Consider the following 20,992-nt stretch of genomic DNA (forward strand, 5'->3'; position numbering starts at 1 on the left):
ATAAATGCTTGAGATGATGGATACCCTATTTACCCCGATGTGATTATTATGCATTGTATGCCTATATCAAAATATTCCATGTACCCTATAAATATATAGATGTATGATGTATTCACAAAAATTTAAAATGAAACAAATAAATAAATGAAAACATGAATTCAGTTTATTAGAATTCCCAAACACGAATAGAAGATCTGAGATAACTCTTTTTGCCATCCTTAGACATTTGGCAAGGTTTTCTGGTAGATTTTCTACATAGAAAAAAAAATACCTTTTGAAGGAAAAGAAGAGCCTTTATGACTTTAACAGGACACCCCTTTCCCAGAGTCTCTCAGAGGCTAACATAATCCTTTACATACAGATTAACCTGTGCCTACATTCCTGAAAAGACTGCAGTAAAGGCAAATACAGGCCTCATTATGGGGTCATTTTACATTTCAAACTACAGTTTTCTTTTTCTTCTTTTGAGATGGAGTTTTGCTTTTGTTGCCCAGACTGGAGTGCAATGGCGCGATCTCGGCTCACGTCACCCTCCGCCTCTCGGGTTCAAGCAATTCTCCTGCCTCAACCTCCCAAGTAGCTGGGATTACAGCATGTGCCTCCACGCCCGGCTACTACTGTATTTTTTAGTAGAGATGGGATTTCTCCAGGTTGGTCAGGCTTGTCTCGAACTCTTGACCTCAGGTGATCCGCCCACCTCGGCCTCCCAAAGTGCTGGGATTACAGGCGTGAGCCACAATGCCTGGCCTGCAGTTTTCTTTATAATCAAAGAGTCCTTCTTTACAAACTAGCAGTAAGTTTCAAAAAACAACAACACAAACACACCCAAAAAATATTGCTTAGCAACAAACACCCTGGTATCTACAAGATTTATTTTTCTTCCCTTTACTTAAAATTCTATTTTCTGACCAGTTGCAGATTCCTCCTGTCCTAACTTAGTTCATTAAAAATATCAATTTCTTTCCATGGCCTCCAAAACATTTTTTTTTAATTTGAAAAATTTTTACCTCAGTTCTGAAAGGACTGTCTCCTGCAAACATTCCCAGTTCTGAGTGCTTCCTACTTTAGAGGAACAAAAGTTCCAGCTGTCAGTATCCTTAGAGCACACCACTCTCTCTGCCTCCAATAGACCCAAATTCTCACAGAAACAAAACAGAGACGTGGGATAAGACAATGAATTCTCACTTTGCCTCATTGCCAGACTTGTATACAATCCTCTCTGATGTCTTCTAGATCTTAGGCAGTTTGAACACTTTCTTTATGGTGTATATTTAAGATGTACAGCACAATGTTTTGATATACACATATATGATAAAGTGATTACTATAGTCAAGTGAACTAACACATTCATCCTCTCACATACTCACTTTTGTGTGTGTGGTAAAAGTACCAAAAATCTCTCTTAGCAAATTTCCAGTATGTAATATTTTTAGCTGTCTTCCTCATGTTATTCATTAGATCTCTAGATTAATTCATCCTATATAACTGCAACTTTGTCCCCTTTAACCTACATCTGCCCATTTCCCCTGTCCTCCCACTCCAATCACCATTATACTCTCCATTTCTATTTATTCAATGTTTTAAAAGATTTCATATATAAGTGAGATCGTGCAGTATTTTTCTTCCTGTGGTCTAGTTTACTTCACTTAGCATAATGTCCTCTCCATTCATCCATGTTGTGTCAAATGACAGAATCTTTTTTAAGGCTGAATACTATTCCATCATACTATATATATCACAGTTTATCCATTCATTGGTTGACAGTGCTTTGGTTGTTTCCATATCTTGTCTATTGTGAGTAATGCCTCAATCAACATGAAAGTGCAGCTATCTTTATGAGGTGGTGATTTCATTTCCTTTGGGTATATGCCCAGAAGGGAGATCGCCAGGTCATGCGGTAGTTTCGTAGTTTTTCTTTTGATTTCCTTAGAAACCTCCATACTTACTGCATCCATCTACGTTCCCACCAACAGTGTACAAACGTTCCCCTTTCTCCACACCCTTGCCAACACTTTTATCCATTATCTTTTTGAGAAAAGCCTGGACAAAGTTTTGTTTTATGGCAGAGTCTGTATTAAGTATTACTATTCTTAGATTCACAGTCGTATACATTTTTCAATGTTTACTCATTGAATCAACATAGAAATTTAAACCATGTTGGGGGAAGCTTAATAATTTTTTCTTCCTGTTTTTATTTTCCTCAAATGTCTTGAACACAAACTGTATATTTGCTAAATAATGCTTTGCGGTCCTGAGTCAAATATTATTAAAACTTGATATGTTGGGAACTCCAAGCCAAGAGGAGGAAATACTTCTAGACCTCTCCATAAGCTGGTATGTCTTGAAATGAAATAAAAAATGTAAATAAAAACTTATTTGAGGTCTATATGGAATAGATGATTTTCTTTGGAAAATAATCATTCAGACAATTACTTATGAAGAAATCTCTTCAATGCCATCTTTGCTAGTAACTACTGGGCTATTTTCCATTCCCACCTCCAATATTAACATACCATGACATACAATTCCATAGAGTCAAAAAGATTCAAAAGTCCCCAAATAAAAGAACCTCAAAGTCAAGGCCAGGTGCGGTGGCTCACGCCTGTAATCTCAGCACTTTGGGAAGCCAAGGCGGGTGGATCACGAGGTCAGGAGATCAAGACCATCCTGGCTAACACGGCGAAACTCCGTCTCTACTAAAAATACAAAAAATTAGCCCAACGTGGTGGTGGCGGACACCTGTAGTCCCAGTTACTCGGGAGGCTGAGGCAGGAGAATGGCATGAACCCGGGAAGTGGAGGTTGCAGTGAGCCGAGATCGCACCACTGCACTCCAGCCTAGGTGACAGAGCGGGACTCCATCTCAAAAAAAAAGAACTTGAAAGTCAAAAGGGGACCAATTCTTACAGAATATTTTGATAATAAATGTAATTCCAGACACACAGACTCTTTAGGGACTTAAAGTCCTAAATCCCTAATAAAATAAATGAGAAAATTGCAACCTGAGATATTATACCAATTGTCTGAAGTTTTTAGTGGCAAGAACCACTTATTTATTTCAACAAACATTTATTGAACATCTACTCCATAGCTGGCAAAAGAAGACATTTTGGAATAAAGAAATGCAAGGCACAGTTCCTGCCCCCACCTCCAGTTGTTCACAGTCCACTGGGGACTAGGGACTAGTGAGCAGAGACACAGAGTGATAGGCTCTTTGATAGAGGTAGTCACAAGTTGAGGCCTCAAACTCACAGAGCAAGAAACCAGAACAAACTTTCTGGAAGGGGTTGGTCCTGAGCTGAGTCTTGATGAAGGTGAAGGAGCTGCTTAGGAAAGAAAGAGATCAAGAGAAAAGGGCCTGGCTCTCTAGGTCTTCCCGCATTCACATTAGTCTAGTCCACTCTTAAAATGTTTTGGTTTTGAGTTTGGTTTTGTCCGTGAATTATTTTATCTCTAGGTCAGAACATAGTGCTAAAGGAGTGAAAGCCACACCAGCCACCTTAAAATGTCTCACACTAACCACAAGGGGGAGTAGGTTAAAGATGGCTGAATTCAGGTAAATCACTCATCACCATCATTAAAGCCCACCAGTAAGTAGCCTAGTGTTGCGGGACATGGTCCGAACCTCCCTATAAAGGCAGCTTTGCTTACTGCGTTATTCATTTTATCAATCTGTGTGCTTTTCAACAATCCCTTTAACTTGAAAGCAGAAAATAAGAAATATTCCATAAAAATATGTAAAACAAATTTATTAATTCAAGTATTTATTGAGTTCCTATTATTTGCCATATAGATATTACAGTAATATTCTAATCATACATTTAAGCCTTTGTAAAGCGGTTTGGGGATTTCATTTTTCCCCCATTTACTCATTTGTTACTCTAAGCCTGAATATGGAGGTGTTCAAAGACTAGAAAGATAGGCATAGACAAGAGTATATCAATGTATAGAGGATGGGAGAAGGAGGGAGAAGGAATGGTTTGAAAGTATCTTCAGAACAGGCCGCATAAGTGACTGGAAAGTTTTCAGAAGTGGGGCTTGTGGATATCTTAAATTTGTGTGTAGTGCCACAGTTTGTAGAGTTGGAGAACGATGGTCAGAACTCATCGTTTATTCATTCATGGTAGCTGTGGGTTCTTACCTCTCCTCTAGGCTGTAAATAATTGGCTATCTTTGGGACCTCTGAAAGAAAGATCACATTTCTGATCAAAATTTGGGATCCATGGTCTGCCACATATAAGTGTTTTTATAAGGAAAATGGGATAAACATTTAAAAGCAGGATTGTCACTTTTTTGGCCCAAGTGTTAAAGATGTCAAAATAAGAACATCTTGGTGAGTCCTCTGCTGAGATCTCTCTTTCTCTCTTTCTCTCTTTCTCTCTCTCTCTCTCTCGCCCCCCTTCTCTTTCTCTCTCTTTTTCCCTCCTGGCTCCCAGGACTAAGAAAAGGATAGATCAAAGGGACAGGAAATACAGCCTATGCCTGGAAGACTTAATATTTTAGCTATTTGCTGGGAATGGAATCTGGAGGCAATTGCAATAGAGTAAAAAGAAAAATGATCTAGGAGTCAAGACACAGGTAAAATTCTGGCTTTGCTGCTAAATATCTGGATGTGTTGGGCAAGTCATTTAGTCAACCTAGGCCTCAATTTCTCTATCTGTAGGAAATAATGATGACTGAAATTTGTTAAACATGTATTATGAATCTATCAACAGTTCTTAGAGGCTTATTTGGAGGGGGATGAATAGATCAGTGATTTTCAAACTTAACTTTTGTGCAAGGGAATCCTTTCATAAAATGAAGTCTTGTATGGCTCCCTAATACATAGCACAGATAAAAGTAGTATACCTATTTCATAAGGTACCATGTATAGCATTTCCTCATGAGATATTTGAAGATTATCATGATCTGTGTTTTCCACCATGTCAAGCTTTGATCTGTAACATATTTGAGTAGTAAGCATTTTTTAACTTAGTTTTTCAAATAATAAAATAAATGTAATGAAATGTGTGTGGATCCCTAGAACACAGTTTAAAAGCCACTGAATGAGTTTATCTTTCAGGTCTCTTCTGAATCTGATATTCTCCCCAACTGAGCCTGGCTCAGATGGCAAAAACTCCTGCCAAGAACACATACACACCAGTCACTTTTCTCCCCCATGAAGGAAGATGCCTCTTTTATTTCCCAGCAGAATCAATGCATAATATTAAAAACATGTCAGTGTGACTAGTTCTAATTTAGTCTCTCCTTCAACAAGTTTTGGGGCCAAAGGTATTGCTACATCTGGGACAGTCGTAACTGCTTTGGGATTCTACTTGGACTCACAGTGTGTACATCTGAATATTCCCAGAGGTACCTAGTCAAGCTCAATAAAACTTTGAATGTCAGTAGACCTGAAATCCAGTATATAAGAAACCTGAACTAATATTACATAGTGAATTTCAACAATGCTGCTTGGATGGTAAGAGAAGTTCTCATCAGTCTTTACCTGTGTGACCCTGGCCACTTTTCATTTGGGACCTAGTTTCTTGAACTAGAGATCAACATTATTTCCTTTCCAGCTGAAGTATTCTTTATTCTCTAGTTAGTTAACATCCTTCTGTGATCAGCTGTACTGCCTGTATCTCCACCACTTCTCATTTATCAGCTGGGCTGTTTTCATGCACATACATTCTGTACAGATTTTCCACTGTGTAATTCTGGTGATTCTACATATGAATTAAATGTTTTATGTTTGCACTTAAAACTGGAATTGCATGATATGAGATGAATGGTAAAATTTACATTTTAATTTTTACACTCAGAACAACATTAAATAGCAAATAAAAGATATAAAATATTTATGTATAAATTTAACAAAATCTATAAGATTTCATGTGTATATGAAGAAAACTACAAAACTCTAATGAAATAAATCAAAGTAGATCACAAATAAATGAAGAGATATTCCATGTTCATGGATAAGAAGACTCAATGTTGTTAAAATATCAGTTCTTCCCAAGCTGATCTATAGATTCAATGCAATTTCAATAAAGTAGCCCAGAAAGTTACTCTGTGGTGAACAACAAACTGATTCTGAAGTTTGCATTGGGAGGCAAAAGACCCAGAATAACCAACAAAATATTGAAGAAGAACAAAGTCAGAGGACTGACACTATACTTCCTCAAGAGTTACTACAAACCACAGTAATCAAGACAATGTGGTATTGGTGAAAGAACAGACAAATAGAGCAGAGGAACAGAATAGAGAATCTGGAAAAAGACCCACACAGTATTGTCAATTGATCTTTGACAAAGCAAAGTTAATTCACTGGAGTAAGGATAGTATTTTCAATAAATGATACTGGAACAATTAGACATCCACATGCAAAAAATGAATATAGAATCTAACCTTATACTACACAAAAATTAACTTAGAATGAATCACAAACCTAAATGGAAAACTATAAAACTTCTAGAAGAAAACATTGATGTTAGATTCCATTACAAAAAAAAATTTCTGCTCTGTGAAAAACTTCATTAAGATGATGAAAAGATGAGGCACAGACAGAAAAAATATTTGCAAAGGACATATCTGAGAAAGGACTGTTACCCAGGATATACAAAGAACTCTTAAAACTCAACAACAAAAAACAAACAATCCAATTAGAAAGAGAGCAAAAGATCTGAACAGACACCTCTGCAAAGAAGATATACAGATGGCAAGTAAGCATATAAAAAAATGTTCCACGTCATATGCTGTTACAAATTTGCAGATTAAAACAAAAATGAGATACCACCGCATACCTATTAGAATGGCCAAAATCAAAATGAATTAAAAACTTATGCCCACACAAAAAAGAACTACACATGAATGTTTATAGCAAATTTATTCATAGTTGTCAAAAATTGGAAGTAACCAAGAAGTCTTTTGGCAGATGAATGAATAAACTGTGGCATATCCATACAATGAAATTCAGCAATAAAAATAAACTATCAAGCCATAAAAAATCATGGAAGAGAAAGCTTAAATGCATATTGCTAATTAAAAGAAGCTAGTCTGAAAAAGCTACATATTATCTAATTCCAACTATATGACATCTGAAAAGGCAAAAGAGACAATGCAAAGATCAGTGGTTTCCAGGGACTGGGGGAAATAGTGGGGAAAGGATGCAGAAGCGAAGCACAAGGAATCTTTTTTGTTTTTTCAACTTTTTTTTTTTTTTTGAGTCAGGGTCTCACTCTGTCACCCAGGCTGCAGTGCAGTGGTGCAACCTTAACTTACTGCAACCTCCACCTCCTGGGCTCAAGTGATCCTCCCAACTCAGCCTCAGTAGTAGCTGGGACTACAGGTGCACCCACCAGGCCCAGCTAAGTTTTTTGTATTTTTTTGTAGAGACAGGGTTTCGCCAGGGTTACACAGGCTGGTCTCAAACTCCTGGACTCAAGTGATCCACCCTTTCAGCCTCCCAAAGTGCCAGGATTACAGGCGTGAGCCACCACGCCCGGCTCCAACTTTTATTTTAGACTCAGGAGGTACATGTGCAAGTTTGTTCCCTGATTATATTGTATGATGCTGGGGTTGGGGGTACAAATGATCCTGTCACACAGATACAGAATAGTACCCAATTGTTAGTTTTTCAACCCCTCCTCAACTCTTTAATAGTCCTCAGTGTCTATTGTTGCCACCTTTATGTCCATGAGTTCTCAATGTTTAGCTCCCACTTATAAGTGAGAATATGTGGTATTCGGTTTTCTGTCCCTGCATTAATTTGCTTAGGATAATGGCCTCCAGCTCCATCCATGTTGCTGCAAAGAACACAATTTTGTTCCCTTTTTTTTTTTTTTTTTTTTGAGACAGAGTCTCGCTCTTGTCACCCAGGCTGGAGTGCAATGGCGCAATCTCGGCTCACTGCAACCTCTGCCTCCCAGGTTCAAGTGATTCTCCTGCCTCAGCCTCCTGAGTAGCTGGGATTACAGGCACCTGCCACCATGCCAAGCTAATTTGTTTGTTTGTTTGTTTGTTTTTTTAGTTGAGATGGGGTTTCACCATGTTGGCCAGGTGATTTTGCTCTATTTTATGACTGTGTAGTATTCCGTGGTATATATGTACCAAATTTCCTTTATTCAACCCTTCGCTGATGGGCACCTAGGTTGGTTCTATGTCTTTGCTATTGTGAATAGTGCTGCAGTGAACATGCAAGTACAAGTGTCCCTTTGGTAGCACAATTTGTGTTCTTTTGGATATATACCCAGTAATGGGATTACTAGATCAAATGGTAGTTGTTTTAAGTTCTTTGAGAAATCTCCAAACTGCTTTCCACAGTGTCTGAACTAATTTACATTCCCACCAAAGTTTATAAGCATTCCCTTTTTTTGCACAATCTCACCAACATCTGTTGTTTTTTGACATTTTAATAATAGTTATTTCCACTGGTATGAGATGATATCTCATTGTGGTTTTGATTTGCATTTCTCTGATGACTAGTGATGAGAAGCATTTTTTCATGTTTGTTGGTGACTTGTATGTCATCTTTTGACAAGTGTTTGCTCATGTCTTTTGCCCATTTTTTAATGGAGTTTGTTTTTTGCTTGTTCAATTCTTTAAGTTCCTTATAGACTCCAGATATTAGATCTTTGTTGAATGCATAGTGTGTGAATATTTTCTCTTATTCTGCAGGTTGTCTATTTACTCTGTTGATAGTTTCTTTTGCTGTACAGAAGCCCTTTAGTTTAACCAGGTCCTACTTGTCAATTTTTGTTTTTCTTGCAATTGCTTTTGAGGATGTAGTCATAAATTCTTTCCCAAAGCTATGTCCAGAATGGTGTTTCCAAGGTTTTCTTCTAGGATTTTTATAGTTTAGGGTCTTACAATTAAGTCTTTAATTCATCTGGAGTTAATTTTTGTATGTGGTGAAAGATAGGGATCCAGTTTCATTTTTTTGCATATGATTAACCAGTTATCAAAGGATATTTTTGATCAGTGAAACTATTCTGTATGATACTGTAATGGTAGATATATGACATTATGCATTTTTCAAAACATGTAGAACTATACACATTAAGAGTGAATTCTAATATAAACTATGAATTTTAGTTAGTAATTATGTGTCAATATTGGTTTGTCAAGTATAACAAATGTACCACACTAATGTAAGATGCTAATAATAGTGGAAACCTGGAGGGAGTAATATGAGAACTCCACTTTCCATTTTCTTCTTTTTCCTTCTCTTTTTTTTTTTTTTGGTAAATCGGAAAAGTCTAGTAATTACATACAATATCACCATCACAAGCTGAGAGAGAGCATGAACGAGAATAAAAAGCTTTTTTTAAGTACCTTTAACAGCACTTTTTTTTTTTTTTTTTTTTTTTGCTTTGCTTTCTGAACAAAGGGTTCCACATTTTCATTTTGCTGTGGGGCTAGAAAATTATGTAGCCCTGTTCATCACTTTGTATAAATAATAGCTAATGTTTATTTAGCACATATTATGCAATAGGTATTATGGTAAGTACTTTCACATATTACTTCATTTAAAACTCACAACCATATGGTATTTTATATATTTTATAATTATTTGTTTTACACATTTTAAAATATTTTATAATGATATAATTAACCCCATGATAATATTTTCATGCCTATTTACAAATGAGGAAATCAAGATTTAGAGAAGTTGAGTGTGTTGATCGAAGTCACTTAGCTGATAGGAGAAAGGGTCAGATTTGAACCCAACCATCTGATTCCCAGCTCCTAACCTCCAGCTATAACCACCACCATGTTAGATTTCAAGCTGTCTGAGGTACTTCTTTAGCTATGCTACTGACCACTAAATATAAACCTCACTGATTACAATGCTCAGGCATGTGCCCAAAGGGTAGCCCTGCGATTTTAATCATCCTGCGTGTAATGTGAAATATTCCCAGCCAGCAGATACTTTTAACAAAACCCCTCAAATTCTTTAGATGATGCAAGCGGCATAAATGCACAAGAGTCATATGAACATTATAAACTATACTTCTTTAGAGACTTAGAAATTATGAAGAATTAATTTTCTCTTAAAAATATGCACTATGTATGTATGCTTTTATAAAGCAGACCTGGGTAATCAATTTTGAACTGAGAAGGCACACACTAGATTTGAACATCAACAGCAAAAAATCAAAATTAATCCTCTTAAGCTTCTTTGGCTAAGTTCTTTGCCATACTTGTTCCTGCTTTCTTTCTGACTTGCTCAGCACATAGCTATGGGGTTAAGCAAAGGAGACCTTTTCATCTGTGCGGGTTATGAGGCACAGTTGTCTGTACAAAGTTTAGGGCTCTCTGCCAATCCCATAGGCCTCAGCTCTGCAGCGCAGATGTATGCCTCAACTTACCAGATAAACTAGGCTCCAGTCTCTCTCACATTAACAATTGATCTTAAAAGGAATCTGAAGGAACATATCTGCCAAAGTTGGCTCTGCACTTCTGACTGAAAACCACATCTCACTGAGTGGTTGAGTCTGTCGTGGAGGGACTCGGGTCTTGGGAGGTTTGCAGTACAGTAGGGGGTTTTAGTCCTGCTGTGACGAAGCTAGCTAGTCCAAGCATCTCTTCTTCTTTGGCGCATGGTGGAAGCATGAGGGATATGTTATGATAAAAATCCCAATTATGCCTTCCACCATCTGTTAATAGCATGTGCTTGTGTACACGTTGCCAGGAAATATCGAGAACAAAGGAATGAGAGGCCCTCATTCCAGAGACATGGCTCTCAGCTCCCACTGAGGTTCACTGATTTGGTTACAGATGTGTCGATGTCCTCAGCACCCAGCCCCACATAACATGGAAGTCCACGGTCCTGGGCAAAGCTAGACTCATCCAGGTCTGTTTGGGAAGAGGGATCCAGTGGAATGCAACATTGATGTTTTTCTTATAATGTCTCAAAAATACAATTAAAATGGAGATAACCAATTAGCTCCAACATCATATGTGTACATGAGACTGACTTACAAAGTCATTTAAAAAATACAGATCTCCTTGAAAAAAAGGCACACATGGCATGCATTAAATCAAGTTTTATAAAAAGATTAAAGTTTAAACTTTAATTACATTGTAAATATGTGAGTTGGAACCATTGTACTTACATCAGGGGATTTTTTTTCTTCAAGATGAGTGAGAATAACTACAATAGACATGAAACTATTGTAGAAATAACCGACAACTTTGAATAGATAATTGGAACCCACAGATAAAGTAATACGCGTTAAATCATATTAAGGTTTATAAAAAGATTAAAGTTTAAGCTTTAATTACATTGTAAATATATGAGTTGGAACTATTGTACTTTATCACATCAGGGGATTTTTTTTCTTCAAGATGAGTGAGAATAACTACAATAGACATGAAACTATTGTAGAAATAAGCAACAACTTTGTATAGATAATTGGAACCCACAGATAAAGTAATATACTGAGCCATTAGTTTCTACCTCTTTCTAACTACATTAGTGTCAGCGTTAACAACTAATAAAAACTCTACTAGGCTGGGTGCTGTGGCTCACACCTGTAATCCTAGCACTTTGGGAAACCAAGGTGGGTGGACAACTTGAGCTCATGAGTTCAAGACCAGCCTGAGTAAAATGATGAGACCACGTCTCTGTGAAAAATACAAAAATTAGCTGGCTTGGTGGTATGCGCCAGTAGTCCCAGCTACTTGGGGTGGGCAGGAGTGATCGCTTGAGGTCAAGGGGGTTGAGGCTACAGTGAGCAGGGATCACCCCATTGCACTCCAGCCTGGGTGACAAAATGTGACCCCATCTCAAAAAAAAAAAAATTCTACTGTATTTTTAAGATCTTTTTTATAATGTGATCCTAGAAAATAATCTGGACCTTAAGAGATGTGTTTAAAACATTACTAAACAAAATTTATTCAGTTGCAGAGAAACTTTCTAATGAAGATTCCTGATTTTCTCATTATAACACATAATCAGGGATCTTATCATACAGACTACATTCAGAAATTCCTTGGTAGAAGTTAGAAATTTGTCTGTGAGGAGCAAGACTTCTTTATCTACATATAAAATAAAACAAATGTGGAGTCATATTTTTGTCCCCAAACATCCCTTTGATACTACCATTGAGGTTTTACAATTAGGACAGTTTTCTTCCAGCACCCTCACTAAACGACATCCCTCTACTCTCATCTTGCACAATTCCCTTCCTTCCTCTCCAGCAAACATTCCTCTACTTTCCTTTGCCAGGTGAGTCTCATGCTGCTGCACACCTACCCTGAGAGCTGGCTGCCCTTAAGAGGAAGTTCACTTAGAACATCTTGATTAAAATGAAATTTGTGCATTGTTTTCTAGTGTGGCCTGCACACGTTGGAGATGAAACAATTGATGCTCAAAAAGTGAAATGACTATGACATGGCTTCTTTATATAGCTGCTAGGGATACAGTTTCTGATCCCTGTTTTAGTATTCCCTTTTCCTGCCTCTCTCTATTCGTCTTTTGCTTCTCTACTCATTCCCTCTGTGACCCTAGCCCAACTCCTAGCTCCAATTCAATCATAATGGTTTCTCCTCAATCCTTTTCTCACAGGACTGAATGTGTTAAGAAGAGAAAGTCCTCCTCTTCCAACCTCTCTTCCTGTAAACCCTCCCTCTGTCATTCCTGTACACAAAATTTAAAAAGGTTAATACTTAGGTACATTATTGTGAATGGTTTTTAATTAAGAAAGCAATGCTTATAGAATACTTGAAAGATATAATGCATGAAACAACAGTTACTCGTAAATCTACAGCCCAAAGATAACCACTGTGCAGACATTGATACATTTTCTTTCTTATAATTTTGTACATATAGCTATATGTTTTAGCATTTTGGGGACTATATTGGAGCTATACTTTTGCTTCCAGATTTGTTTCTCGTGTCACTAAAAATTATTGAAAAGCATAAATGTAATGAACGTGTTATAGTTTATCACACACTCTAAAGAATTTTGGACTACTGGCTAATCATTTTTAATTGATTCTGTCTCAGTGGTGTGCTGGCAAACTGGCTGTCTTAAAAAAGAGCCCTGACTTATTCTATTTGCTAGATTCCACGGTGTAAATGCTCCTATCATGGCAAAGTTCAACAATCGGCTCACAAAAATTCCTAAAAATGTAATCAGTTGTTGCAAGCTGGTATGCCCCAGTCCCAACAAACCACTGGCTATCAAATATTATAAAGGTGACATATTTTGGCTCTCAGGCAGCCTACATTTAAGTAGGGCCCTTGATAAACAAGGAAATGACCTTTAAATCCATAGTTGCCTCCATTTTCACCATACTGTATTTCATCTAGCTGTGTTCCTAGTTGACAGCCTTCACTTGAGAGGGACCCATCTCCAGTAACGACCTTGAGAATGTATGATAATGGCAGACAACTTGGAATATGCTTAGTTTTCTTTACATTCCTTACCCTGGTTGTTCAAAACCACTTTCCATAGTCTTGTGTTTCCTGCCTTTCATTGCTATTCAATCCTAACAGTTTCCAGATGTTTAACTTCCATTCAGTTACAGTTACATATGGTTTGAACATGGAAGAGGACAGTTAATCTGAAATGAAAAAACAAAGTAAAACACTAATGTGTAACTAACTTTGCAGGTAGGCAGGATGAGCTTTCATGCCATCTCTTCACTGACTGCTAACGACTTGCTCCTTAAAGGAAAGTCCTAGAACTGTGACATAAAGATCAAACAAATAGCTTTTCTGAAGGTTTTGTTACCTAAAATGGGATTCTGTAGGCCACCACCTTCAGAGTAAATGTGTCAAATTTTAATTTACAATATTTCATCCATCATCACATTATAATAACCCTTGGTCTTCTTAGCTAAGTAAAAAGTTAAGTAAAATTTTCAGATTCCATCTAAATTATATCTCTTGTTTCCCCACAAAGCTTAGTGCAGTGCTTACCTGTGGTGACAATTGTCAGTACACTTTTTTTGAGTTAATGAAGACTGACATGGGCATAAAATGTATTGCAATAGAGTAAAGGCTGAATATTATGGGGCTACTGTATCACAAATAAAGCTTAGGAATTGAAAGGACCTGGGTTGAAATCCGAGCTCCTTATTTGCCAGCTGTGTGAACTTCAGTGCGTTATTTAATCTTTCTGAGCTTCCATTTCCTCATCCAAATATCTGCATAACATCTTCCTTTGTAGGATGGTTGTAAGGTGTTTCAGTTATTTCTTGCTATGTAACAAACTACTCAAAACTTAATGCCTTAAAACAGTCATTTATTTTGCTTTTGCTATTGTTGATCAGGAATTTGGGAAGGGCTCAGCTGGGTAATTTGTCTCTGTTCCACGTGGCATCAGTTAAATTGGCTGGAGGCGGAAGGTTTGAGATACATGGCGTATTTATATACTTATATGTATTAGCTCCTTGATGCTTCCTGGCCTCTCCCTCTTATCCTCTGAGGCTGGGGGTTGGCAGACTTTTCCTGTAAAGGTCCAGATAGTAAATATTTTAGGCTTCAAGGGTCATATGATGTCTGTCACAGCTATTCAACTCTGCCATTGTAGCATGAAAGCAGCCACAGACAATAAGTAAATAAATAAGTGTGATAGTTTCAATAACATTTTATTTAAGTTTCATATACTTTTTACGTATCACAGACTGTTGTTATTCTTTTGGCTGCCCCTCCCTGCCATTCTTAGCTAGAAAGAATGTGACGAGCCAGATTTGGCCTACAGGCTATAGTTTGATGACCCTTACTCTTGCGCCTTTCCATACAGCTTGGGTTTCTCATGACATGGTGGTCCCAGATAGTCATATTTCTTACACAGTATCTAGGTCCCCACAGCAAATATTCTGTGAGGCAGGAAGTGGAAGCAGGTAAAATCTTAAGGCCTAGGTCTTAAAACTGGCATAATGTCACTTCTGCTGTATTCTCTTGGTCAAAGCAGTCATAGGGCCCACCCTTATTGGAGGGGGTGGAGAAATTGAGGGAGTGGAGATTGGAGGGGCTTGATGGGAGATTGGCTAGGTCACATTGCAGAGGAGCATGTGGAAAGGAGAGATTATTGTAGCTACAAATACAATCTACCACGTGACGATTAGGAATAATATTTATAAAGTACCTGCTTCTCATGATATGTACCCAATGAATGATGACTCATATTGCTATTAATAGTGTGATTATTAACTTTAAGGGGGGAGCAATTAGCACCAAGATTCATATTCACCTTCTTAGAGGAAAAAGGTAGTGAAAAATTAGGCTTTTAAGAAATTCTCACTTGGGTTTCCCTCATCTGCAGTAATGGGGCCTATAATAGTAACTGGTTTTGGGTTGTTTTAAGAAGTTTATTGAAATAAAATATGAAAAGTGCTCAAGTAGAGCACACTTGGCATGAATGTCATAACTGTCCATTATTGCTATTTTACGTCATGGTTTAGAAATAATTTATTGTTTTTGATTATCATAAGCTTTTCTAGGACTTCCAAAACCTAGACTCTAAAATGCATTGGCTGGGCACGGTGGCTCATGACTGTAATCTCAGCACTTTGGGAGGCCGAGGTGGGTGGATCACCTGGGGTCAGGAGTTCGAGACCAGCCTGGCCAACATGGTGAAACTCCATCTCTACTAAAAATACAAAAATTGGCCAGGGGTAGTAGTAGGCACCTGTAATCCCAGCTACTTGGGAGGCTGAGGCAGAATAGTTATTTGAACCCAGGAGGCAGAGGTTGCAGTGACCCCAAGATCATATCACTGCACTCTAACCTGGGTAATAGAGCAAGACTTCATCTCAAAAAAAAAAAAACACACACACATAAGATGCCACGTCACAGGATTTAATAACTTTAGGCATTTTATAACTGATATACTCAAGAGAAAAATGTTTTTAAAAATTGGAACTTGCATTATTAAAAATTACATATATAACAATATGATAGATATAGGAAAATACGTTCATTCACGTTCACATCACAGTCAAATTTTGAGGTAAATTTTCTATTGAATTTACATTTTTAAACAACTAATGAACATGTCTTAGTTGCATTTTGCAGAAATAAGTGCTAGCCAAATATGATATATTGATATTGACCACTATAGGAACAATCACATAGAAGAGAAGCACTAAAACAGAAAAGAAACTGATTCAGAATTGTAAATAGGGTGCAAACTGGGGTTTTGTTGATTGATATTGGCTTCAACTGATGAGTTTCTAAAATAAGGCAGCAAATGGATAAAAGGATCAGGACACCAATGAAAGCTCTAAACAACTGCAAATAAATTAGATTCCTGAGTAATAAATCTTGAATCTTGCTGTTTGATCACCCTTATCAGGCAGAAGCCTGAGAAAATAGAAGAGCTTTCCATCCTGCCCAGAAGGTCAAGGACACACTTGGCATCATCAGCTCCACATTCCTAAGGGGAGGACCCTCCACCGAGAATGCAAAGAATGACTTCTTGGTCTGGATGAAACCACTACTTCTGGGGCTGTATTCCCGCTGGTCCATGGCAAGGCAGCATGCAGCAATTTAAGAATAACACACTTTGATGCTATTCAGCCATTTAACGGAATCTTTGCTGACATGGGAAAACAGCCCCCAGTATGTTGTTAAGAGAAAAACAGGTTCAAAGCTGTAAATATAATGTGATACAATTTTTGTCAAGCAACATAAGACTCATGAAAAAAACATTATAAGGCTTTGCCAAACATAATGGAAGCCACCCACGTGCGACAGGATTTGGGGTAACTTATTTTCCTGTTTCTTTTGAGTTTTTATTGGTTTTCCGAATTTTCTGCTGTATGTGTTATTGCTGAAGTACAGAACAGTTATTTTAAGACATAACTGAAGTAGAAGGAAGTAAGGCAACAATAAAGTGATACTGAGAGTAAATAAAACATAATATATTTGTCAGTGCTTAGTAAATCCGTGCCCTACCTCAGCACATAATATTTCAAAGTAACCACAACATGCTATGTTAAATATTTAATTTAAATTTTTATATGAGGCTGAATTACGAGGTATTATAAATATTAGGTATTGCTATACTTCATTAGCTAATCAAACTTTATCAAGCAAAATACACATGAAATTGCACTTGCCAACATATAGACTTATTTAAAAGTCTTTTTAAAAAATACTGTCATGTTAGAGACCATGACATTGTCATGTCTGAATTATGGGGTCTATTCAAAGAGGCTGTGGTGGAATCAGGTGGCAAGGTGGGGGAAGGAAATCCATTCAAATCAACCAATATACAGTAATCCCCTGTTATCTCTGGGGAATACATTCCAAGACCCTCAGTGGATACCTGAAACTGCAGATATTAATAGTACTAAATTCTATATATGCCATGTTTTTCCTATACATTAATAGTTATTATGAAGTTTAATTGATAAATTAGCCACAATAAGAAATCAACAGTAAGGAATAATAAAGTAGAACAATTATAACAATATGCCAGCATCTCTGCTCTTGTACTTTAAGGTCATTATTAAGAAATATAGGAGTTACCTGGACTCAAGCACTGCAATACCATGACAGTCCATCTGATCACCAACGTGGCTACTAAGTGACCCACAGGCAGGTAGCTAATACAGCGTGGATGTGGATACCCTAGACAAAGGGGTGATTCATGTCCCATGCAGGGCTGAGTGGAACGGTGAGAGATTTCATCACCGCAAAACAATGGGCAATTTAAAATTTATGAATTGTTTATTTCTGGAATTCTCCATTTGATATTTTTTGTCCTCAACTGACGACAGCTAAGAAACCACAAATAAGGGGGAACTACTGTATGTGTTATGCTTTTAGGGGAAAAAAAAGCCATTGAGGATGGAATTTCTGAGCTTACCTTAGGTTGTGTTGGCATGACGAAACCCCCCTTCCACAAGGCAGTTGCTACCTCCTTGATTTATTTATCTCCAGTGCCTAGTGTGTGTGGCAAGGTATTGCCCAGTAAATATCCGTGCCATGAAGAGGGCCAAAGTCTTGCTTACAAGGTGGTGAATGTGCTAAAAGTAATCCCAAGGTCCATATGATAGAAATGCTACTTTGAATTAGAGTCTTGCCAACACACAGCACACTTATTTACTATTAAACTGATACAATTATCAGTATCGATAAGAAATAATTATCATTTCCTTACACTTACTCTACACTTGCTTACTCACTAACTAGTCATCAGTCACAGGCTGTAAAGTCGGAAGGAAAAACGAACTGCTGGTTCCTGCTGTAAATTCTCTAACAATACTTATGAAGTCTTTTCATTTTGTCTCCTTTAACATTTAGAAACCCCACTTTGTCCAATCAACTAAAATAAGACAGGCTTTTGGTTTAGCTTAGTATTCCCTGAATTTATGGGAAAGAGAATGGCTTTGTGTCTAACTAGATCTGTATGCCAACTTGGGAATATCAATTCTCAGAAAGCATTATTGCAGTCTCCTCACATTTGATTTTGTTTGAATCTCCTGTGCTGCCTCACCTATATGGTTACTTAACAAGGGCTGCTCTGAGCTCCCAGTTTGGTTGCTGAAGGTGATTGATAAGTGATACACTTTTGTCGTTACAGAGTTTGTCCATCAAACTGTTTCCACACACTCTGTAAATTGGGAACTTGGCTTGTAATTTCCAATCCCCATGAATCCTCAAGAACAAGGAGCTGACCCTGTTGTTCCTATATTAAAAGTGAATCCAGGTAGAAAGAAACCTTCGTGTGCACTTGTCCATTTACCTCATTCCGGATGGAGAAGCACATGCTGATCACTTGGGGTCCCTTCCAACTTCACCGAAATTTGCTATTTATTCTTTTGTGCATTGTTTCAACAAGTATTTGTTAAGTGCTAACAATGTACAGAGGTCTGCAGTAGGTTCTCCTGGGATATACAGTTGTAAAAGACACACCTCTAACCCTCAATAAATTTACATTACATGCCGATTTCCAACCTAGTTAGCTCAGGCAAATTCTCTTCCAAATAAATAATACACGTAGGAACAATTCCATCCCAAGCCAGTGGCCTACCTATTTAAAAATTATTAGAAACTGCCTAATTTCGGTGAGTTTTTAAAAAGATGTATCTGCAGAGTCACATACAGGAAAAATTCAAATTGTTAATTCCTAAGTACAAAGTAAAGTTCCTGCTGTTCTTCCTTAGGAGACTAGGTTTTGGGAACCTGAGGTCAGATTTTTAAAAAGGAAGATTGACCCACGTGAATGGTGTAACGTGGCTTCACTACAGTAAATAGTAATTCATCAAAGTGACAGGTGAAGTGATATAACACAGCTTCTAGGACATTCACAGACATAAGCTTTGTGTTTCTTATCCATACTGAGATTTTCCTTAACCAATTGAACATTCCAGTTCTTTCTTTGTTTCTTAATCCCTTAGCCCACTCTCCATGATATTCCTACTCTTCTGCTTAGTTCTCTGATATTTTTGGCAACACTGACTAATTTCCTTCAGCGACCATTGAAGGCTATTAAATGTCTATTCCAGAAACTCCTCCAATGCACATGTCATCAAGGCATAGAGAGGCATATTTGCAGTGGACAGCCCCTCCACCCCCTCAAACAAAAGGAGAGAGTCCTCTAACAAACCGAAATATTGGTGGCTGATAATCTCAGCCCAATTTTTTTACCATCTGGGTTTTTTCCCCTATTCTCTTAATTAGATTGAGCTACACATTATGGCATGTCGTAAAAGAGTTTCTGAAGGGCAGAATTTGTGGCACAGAGAGAGAGTTCCAAACTGGAAGACTCAAGAAATAAACAAAGATACCACAAATGAGAGCAGATAAAATGTTCACATTCTAACTCTTTTTTTAAAAAGAAAGCAGCAATCCTCAGAAGTAAAAATAATTATCATCGGTGGCAAAAAGCAAAACATACACACACAACAGATGAAGGAGATTAGACACTAAAACTGGGAGCAAAAAGGCAGTGGAAATAAGTACAAAAGTGCACACAGAAAATGTTGTAGTAGGCCGGGCGCGGTGGCTCACACCTGTAATCCCAGCACTTTGGGAGGCCGAGACGGGTGGATCACGAGGTCAGGAGATCGAGACCATCCTGGCTAACACGGTGAAACCCCGTCTCTACTAAAAAATACAAAAAACTAGCCGGGCGACTACTCGGGAGACTGAGGCAGGAGAATGGCGTAAACCCGGGAGGCGGAGCTTGCAGTGAGCTGAGATCCAGCCACTGCACTCCAGCCTGGGCTACAGAGCGAGATTCCGTCTCAAAAAAAAAAAAAAAAAAAAAGAAAAGAAAATGCTGTAGTAAACAGAATGAAATAAGAAAGGCATCAGATTGAACCAAAAGAAAAGCAGTGAAAGGAGGATTATGAAAAACTAGAAACACAAGTCAGAAACAAAAGGGAATTGAAAACTTCAAAATATAGGGACTTAGAAGATGAAAGGATAACTAGAAGAAATGTAAAGACCGTGGGAGTGGTTTAATGGTGTCTAAAATAATTCTTAATCTTACCTCCGCATCATATATAAAAAGAAAAAACAATATTTTGCATAGAATAATACTTGCAGTGGAAGTTTCAGAGTTACACCTCCTATATGTTTGCATACTCACTGAGCTACTTCTTTCCTTAATTGAAGTTTCACAGAAAAATTATTCCCTTCTGAAGCAATCTTTGACAAGAGATTATGGCGGTATCTACTATTTACATCAGGAAAATTATGCTACTTTTAGGAAAACCAAGGATTATCTATTTTGGGGGCTGGGGAGGGGAAAAATCTCACCAGCTGCCTGGAATGAGACAAAAAAAATAAATTGCTTTTGCCAGAGTTCAGCACATGCTAATCCCATCATCGATTTAGTCTGTCTTTCTGTAGCAACATTCACTCTGAGGCATCTGCATAGGGTCTTGGTGTCATCAGTGTAACTAGGGTTGGTATTACTAGTTGTTGTTTGGATATGCCCTGTATGTCTCTAAGGTCTGAAGTTAGGGGGACAGGACAAACTCTATAGTTTAGGTTAGGACATTAGAAGAGTACAGAAGCCAATCATTGGCATGCATGGGAC

The 20,992-nt window shown here is 37.7% G+C and overlaps 2 long non-coding RNA genes across 2 annotated transcripts in view; one reads left to right on the forward strand and one right to left on the reverse strand.

Annotated features, from left to right (window-relative positions):
• Positions 1–14,585, reverse strand: part of LOC139361895 (uncharacterized) — a 33,640-nt gene extending 19,055 nt beyond the window's left edge. Inside the window, exon 1 of the long non-coding RNA XR_011619801.1 lies at positions 13,417–14,585. This is a non-coding gene — a long non-coding RNA (uncharacterized lncRNA). The remainder of the gene's footprint in view (positions 1–13,416) is intronic.
• The window catches only part of LOC105463678 (uncharacterized), an 84,918-nt gene that overhangs the window by 17,688 nt on the left and 46,238 nt on the right, over positions 1–20,992 (forward strand). The gene's annotated exons all lie outside the window — the stretch shown is intronic.

This window comes from Macaca nemestrina, chromosome 2 (genome assembly GCF_043159975.1).
Source record: "Macaca nemestrina isolate mMacNem1 chromosome 2, mMacNem.hap1, whole genome shotgun sequence".
Classification (NCBI taxonomy): Eukaryota; Metazoa; Chordata; class Mammalia; order Primates; family Cercopithecidae; genus Macaca; species Macaca nemestrina.